This window comes from Oryzias latipes, chromosome 18, assembly GCF_002234675.1.
Source record: "Oryzias latipes chromosome 18, ASM223467v1".
NCBI lineage: Eukaryota > Metazoa > Chordata > Actinopteri > Beloniformes > Adrianichthyidae > Oryzias > Oryzias latipes.
In genome coordinates, this window is record NC_019876.2 from 18,825,743 (window position 1) to 18,832,909 (window position 7,167).

The window sequence follows — 7,167 nt, forward strand, 5'->3', positions numbered from 1 at the left end:
ATATAATGTAAAAGAAAAAAAATGTTGAAAATCTAACAACTGTGGTACCTTCTAATACCACTAGATGTCGCGCTAGGTCTAAAAACTACAAAAGTTCGAACTAAAAAGAAGTGGTTGCAAGTGAATTACAAGTTTTTTTTTTTTTTTTTTATAGATATAATATCAAAGTAAGTTTACCTTTTTATGTCATATAATCTGCTGTGTTTAAATTAAGAACTCTGATTAAATGCATCTGGAAATACTAATGTTACAGGAATAATAATTTTGTCAGTCATATTTTTGTTGGCAAAAATATTAAACCAAAGGAAACAACTCAGGTCCTGAAAGTAGACCGTCATAAAACAAAAGACTGTTACATTTCAGGTCTCATAAAATACTCTAATAAAATTAGAATATCATGAAAAAGTGTATTTATTTCCATAATTCCCTTTAAAAAAGGAAACTTTCACAGACTACAGATTCAGGGCCCACTGTTTAATTAGTATTCGTTTATATTTACATAGATTGGGGTTCCTGCTCATAAAATCCCCGAAAACAAAATTTAAAAAATTAGAATACTGTGGAGAAATCAGCCCAAATTTTGCAGTACATGAATGTTTTAAACTGCGTTTCTGTCTGTTCATGTCCTGCACAGTGGTGTAAGCCTTGCTTTGATAACTCTTAATGACTCCAGCTAAAAGTAAAGAGGACACCTTGTTCTGTTCCCAAAGACAAAACACTCTATTGTTCATATGTATGTCAGTAATTTTACTGCATTACAATTTACAGTAAATGATTACAATACATATTTTTATTGGTAACAAATAAAGTGCCCTTTACTTTAATTTGTCACTTCTCAAAAAAACATTGAAATTTTAAGAAGTTTAGATTGCTTTTATCCTGGAATAGTCCTGTTGATGTGGATTGAAACAAGCTCAAACCCAAATCTCAAAAGGAAATTTCAAGAAGAAGTTAGTCCCACCCCACCCTGACTGACAAGACGTCAATCTGTTTTTTCATGAATTTGTGTTTTTTTCAAATTGGTGCAGTGGATCTTTTTTTCCTTCTTCACAATGTGTGCCACTTCCTCCCATTGGTTTGCTTCCACTGTTTGGTCTTTTGAAAGAACATTCAGATTGAAATGAGAGGCACCAGATAATATCTGAAAGCAAATACAAGACGGATATTCTCAAACAGACCCCAGTTTACTGGAAGGGAGTTGAGGTGGAGTTTCACATTCACCAATTCAAGTATCAGAAGAGAGAAACTGAGATGCAGATGAAAGGAACATGCTAGTGTGAATATGCTAAACAGATGCCTCACAAACACAACTTGTGTCAGTTTATGACTTTAACCCTCCAATTATTGCAAATGGGGATCAAACCAATTTGGGTCAAAAATTACCTTAGAACTACTTGTAAGCAAAACTTTTTTTTTTCATAGTTAGAAATAAATTCAGGCATCAATGGGTCAATAATTTCACTTTGCTGCATTTGAGTGTAATCATTTCAGGTGAGCTGGAAGGACTTTTACTTTGGCTGCTTTTCACACAACTTTAGAATCTCTCTTTTCTTGTGTTGTCAACTTCCATCATTATGAAAAGGCACATTCTTCTATTGGAACAATAGGTGTAATCCACACAGAACTCTGCCGTGGAAAAACAAATGAAGGTTGTGTTCTTTATTTGTTTTATTCTGACTTTATTTTGACTAACTTTGTCATTGTCTTTGTCTTTGTCATTGTCATTGTCTGGCTCTGGCCACACAACAGAATGTTGTTTCATGCAACTTGACAAAATTTAATACAGAAATGGCCTGTTGCATCCCACTTATAGAGGTTTTCACAGTCATTTGATGTTATAGGCAGGCTCATTTTATATGTCTGCCTTCCTCTGTTGATGAAAAATGTCTTAACAAGCATTCTCAATCATCTTTTTTAAAAGTGGTCTTTTAATTAGGTCATTTTAAGCCAAAACCAAAAATATCGCGTCTTTTCTACAGAGGGCCAGTAGTACATTAGGCGCTGTGTAAACCCACCCCATGTCCCATCATCCAAGACTTTTTGCGTTTCCTCCTAATTCACCACAATTTAAATAAATAACTAAAAATCCCAGCTTAATTTTCTTTATAAATGTTCTCCACCACTGGAAAAATGCTACAAGAACATGTTCAAAACACCAGAAACACAAATTTCATTAAAGATGGTCTTTAAAAAACATTTGCTAAAATTGGAAATTGTCTTTGGAGCAATTGTTTTGATCCTCAGACTTTCTTTTAGAAAACTTTGTCTTGTTTACCTCTTTTAGTGGCCATGATCTTGGCTTGTTTTAAGGTTTTTGATTCCATTCCAACTTCATTCCAGATTTAAACCGGAATTATTTTTTCCCCAATTTAGAAGAAAATGTATTCATTAAACTGCAAAAAAGTAATGTGCAAATGGTAAATATATAGGCAAATGGTAGATCATGTATACTTGTATTTCGCCTTTCTACCATTCTTGAAGGCCCAAAGCGCTTTGCAATCACAGTCCCATTCACCCATGCACATACACACTCACAATGATGGCAGCTCTGCTGTTAAACACTGGAACCAACCTAACCACCAGAGGAAAATTGTATTTCTATCAAGTTTTGTGTGCAGCATCACACCCCCTTTTAGCTGATGTGTGTTTGGGCCCTCAGTGCATTATGGTGGTGGATTTTGGCAGGTCGGTATCAGTACCTCCCATCCAACCATCCCTTTTCTTAACCCACTGTAACCCTTTTGGGGTCATTGGGTTGCTGGGGCCTGTCTCAGCTACTATTGGGCAAAAGCGGGGTACACCGTGGTCAGGTTGCCAGTCTATCACAGGGAACACAATCTCACAATTTAGGAGACACTCCTGCATGTTTGTTTGTTTACTAATATGCCTGTGTGTGTTTATTTGTGTCTCGCTACTGATTTTATATTGTTTTAATCATTGTGAAGCACTTTGTGAGTCGGTCTCTGAGAAAAGTGCTATATTAATAAAGATTTACGACTTACTTACACACACATATAGGGACACTTAGGAGTAACAAATTAACGAAGCACGTGAAAGCCGGAGTGCCCAGAGAAAACCTACACATGCAGGGGGGAGAACATGCAAACTCCACGTTGAAAGGTCTCAGCCTGGTTCGAAACCCGAGTGGTCTCACCTCACAGCGAGAAGGCTGTGAGGTGAGACCACTAACTACTGCACCACTGTGCAGTACCTTTCCTGTCAAATTCAAAGACGCACATTTCATATCACTTTTATAGGTATACATTTGTACAACAGGCCAAATATATAATGCTGTAAAATAAATCTTTTTTGCAAAACTTGACTACCGGTAGTTAAATTGTAAACAGCTAAACATCTTTTTTACTTTAACTGACTTGTATGAAGTTGTTTTGGTACCTTGATGCTTATCTTTTTTTTTATTGTGTCTATGTGAACAATGATTATTTCTTTAATGTGTAAAAATGTATGTATAAAACATGGTCAGTTTGGGGGTGGAAATTAGTGCAGTTTAAATCACTCAATGCAAAGAAGCTCAGTTGCTTGTAGTTTTTCTTGAGAAAAGATGTCCCAATAATTGTTGTGCAAGAGACTGGAAGCTTTGCAATGTCACTCAGCATTGCTTGCACCTTGGCTGACATCTGTGGTGTTGAATCAGAGCCCACACAGAGACTCTACCATTTCTTACTAATCCAATTGCTTCTAAAAAAGCTCTCCTTCAGATACACTGAAACGTGAGACAGGTCCTTATGTTTTGACTCTCAGGCAGACCTGAGGTATGTGACAAGCCTCTCAACTGGCTATTCAGAGGCTGCAGGGCGTGCTGAGTTTTAGCAACAATTTCAGGTTTCAGTACAGCTCTCATTCTAAGGAATTCTATAAAATTCATTGACGTTATCAGGAGTTGTTTTAAATATATTAGCAGCTCTGAATCTCATAATATTTGTATAATTGCTTTCAATTTAGACCGTTTAGAATTGTAAAGGTTGCTGACACTTCACCAATAAGAACAGAAGATGATCACATTTTTAATAAAGGGTAAAAAAGCAAAAAAGATGAGAAATTGGAGTATTTAGAGGCTTAATCAAGGTTTTTGTGCAGAGCTGTTGGATTATAACTGCTAAAAGATTGTATTCCATTTGTAAACTGTCAAACTTACTGGAAGCTGCAATAATTAGTACTTGTTGACTTAAGACATTTGGACTAACTTGTTCTCCTGCTGCTCAACGGCCAAGTTGTGAAAGTTGAAATCGCACAAATTGGTTACAAGTTCTTTGTAGCTGAAGAACAGGTTTAAATTCTGTTTTTGCTCTATTTTGATCTTCATGAAGAAAATGATCACGTTTTAATATTTTTTACAGATTAAAAAGGCCACTTGTGAAAAAATCTTTGGACAGCGGGTCTTCACTGTAGTTGTCCTACAGACAAATATAGATGTTTGTCTGTATCTGTCAGATACAACTAAGAAAGAGCTAATGAATTTTAATAAAGCAACTTCAAGCTGCATCTTAATATTTTTGAGTTAGCCTGACACGTCCATAAGACTGGAGTTTCGTTAGCTAACTCAAATTGAGCAATTAAATGGAAAAATTGGAAACATGGAAGTAAAGAGGACTTTGACTCAACTTGATGACACTTAAATCTGCAGATTTGTACATTATATTCTCATTCAAACAGCACACATGGCAAAATAAATCTAAACTTGTCCTTCATTTTTGTTTACACTGTTGCAAATATAGAATATTTCAATGACTAATATGAAAAATGAGCAATAACTTGTAATATCAGACATCAATCTGTTATAAAAGATAAGAAAATGCGAGTAAAAATAGAAACGCAAACATGCATAGCTGTTTAAAAAAAATCAGTCACAGCTTCATGGGTGTTTTCACTTGTTACCATTTTTAAAAGAAATTAAGAGTTTGATCTTATCTGGGTTTTTTTTTTTTTTTTTATGAAACTTTCATCTGCAGCCTTTTTCCAAGGTAAACTTAAAAGTTCTTTTTTTAAATACCAATGCAAATACAATGTAAATGGATGATACATATCCCTCTCTCTTTCTTGGATGCATACTGAGTGCCGAACATCATGGAAACAGTTTCCCTATTTATTTTTAGTTAGTTAGTAGTAAAAAGGAAAACGTTTCTACAAACTGACTGATAAGTGCAAATGTTTATTTTCACTAGACTGACTTTTACTGATTACCAGTTTCAGTTCCTGTGTGATTCATGACTTTGGGATACTGTTGAGAAATATCTTTTTTGTTCCAGTTAGAAAGATTTATAGTTTACATTTTGTTGCCACTGGAGTGTTACTTCAGTGCAAGCCCAGCATCAATAAAAAAAAGCAAAACCCACAGGTAATTCAGTTCAAACAGATGTCCTTAAAAGGAAAAAGGCTAGTGGAAATTCTTTGGAAAGAGGGTTCTAGATTGAAAAGATGCCAAACATGTCTTTTAATGAGTTGAACTTGACCTGCAGCTACATGAGAGAGTAGATAAAGGGACTCTCAAAGTCTTGCACACTATTGAGCTGAAGAGGACAGGGAACAGGGAACTATGCCTTGACCCTGAGTGTGAATTCAGTGAGAAAGAGCTCTAATGAAGTGCACATCTTTGATCCTGTACATCAAACCATTATTGCAAAAGATGAAGAGTAATTTACATTTTTAATCTGCTCTTTTTTTCATATCTCCTACATTAATTGAACATTTCAGACACTCATTTAGCTTCAACACTTGTGGAAAAAAAATGTTTTTTCTTTTGCAGGCAGACTGAAAGAAATTCTGCAGCCAACCAACGACGGCAACAGCAGCCACAGCATCAGTAGCGCCAACATGGTTGAAAAGAGCAATGAGATCAAAGCTGCTGGAATTTTTGTCAGTAAAAAAAAAGCATTTTTTTAAGGCAGCTTGGGAAAAATTCTGTCACAGAACACAGCTGTGTAAAAATGACACAACATTGAACACATTGGTTTGTGTGATAAATGATGGTGTGTTTCTCTCATACTTTTTTGAAGTTGACTGTTATAAATAAACTGTTGTATTATATGTAATGTAATTTATTCTCATGCACTCCTGCCTTAATTCTACAAGGATATATATTGTGTGTATTTATCAAATTATGTATATAAACGTCCTATTCATGTATGTATAATTTTTGAAAATGTTTTTGAGTACAAGGTGCAGGCACTTGACATAAGTGACATCAAAGTGACATAATGCCTTGACATTAAAGTGTTGAAAAACTTACAGCTGCACCACTCTGTTATTTTCTCCTTTCCAAAGTCCAGATGAATAATTGTCTTTCCATGTAATCTGCTTTTGCTGCATCCAAACTGCACAATGTTTTTAAAATACGTAGAATTTTTTTTACATCAGTGGGACAATACATCTACATACTGTAGGTCTAATTTATTGTAATTCTTTTAAGGGAGAAACATTTGTGTCTTACTTTTTTTCCACAAATTTTCAATCATTTTATTTAATACATTAGTACTTTTGAACATAACTTTTCAAGATAAGTTTTAATTAGTTGTTTGCTGCTCCATGTGCTTTAAAACAGCTTTCATTTCAGTTCAAATCAAAATTATGATGAAGACAAAAAGCTGCTGTACAGAAATAAATTAAACTTTATAGACATTGAGTTTTGTGTTGATTCCTTGATTTTGTAGACCAACAATTTAAATGTTTTAAACCATTATTCAAATGTCATAAAATCAGCACCAAACACAACTGTACACCGCACAAGAAATCCTTCTGATGAGAAAAAAGATGTCCAAATAAAACAAACTCCAGTTAGTTGTTGATTTTGTACTTTTAATAAAAAAAATTCTATTTTTTAAACGCTGAATTATCTGTGACATAAATTAGCTTTAAAAATATGCACAGATTCTCTTTCTTTACTTTTGCTGATATCAGACCCATGGTAAACTGGGCTTGTGATATTTTTCTTCAGAGATTAATGTAATGAACACCTTAAAATATTTTTGATTGGTCAATGTCTGGTCTGGTGTTATCTTTATCTTTGATCTTTTTTTTATTACTGGAAATTAAAAAAGTCATTTAAAAGTATGTCTGTGTAATATAAACTTTTAAACCAGCAGGATCATTTCAGTTCTCTTTAGGATTAGTTTAACAGATTTCTAATATAGACCATATCATGAAGTTCTA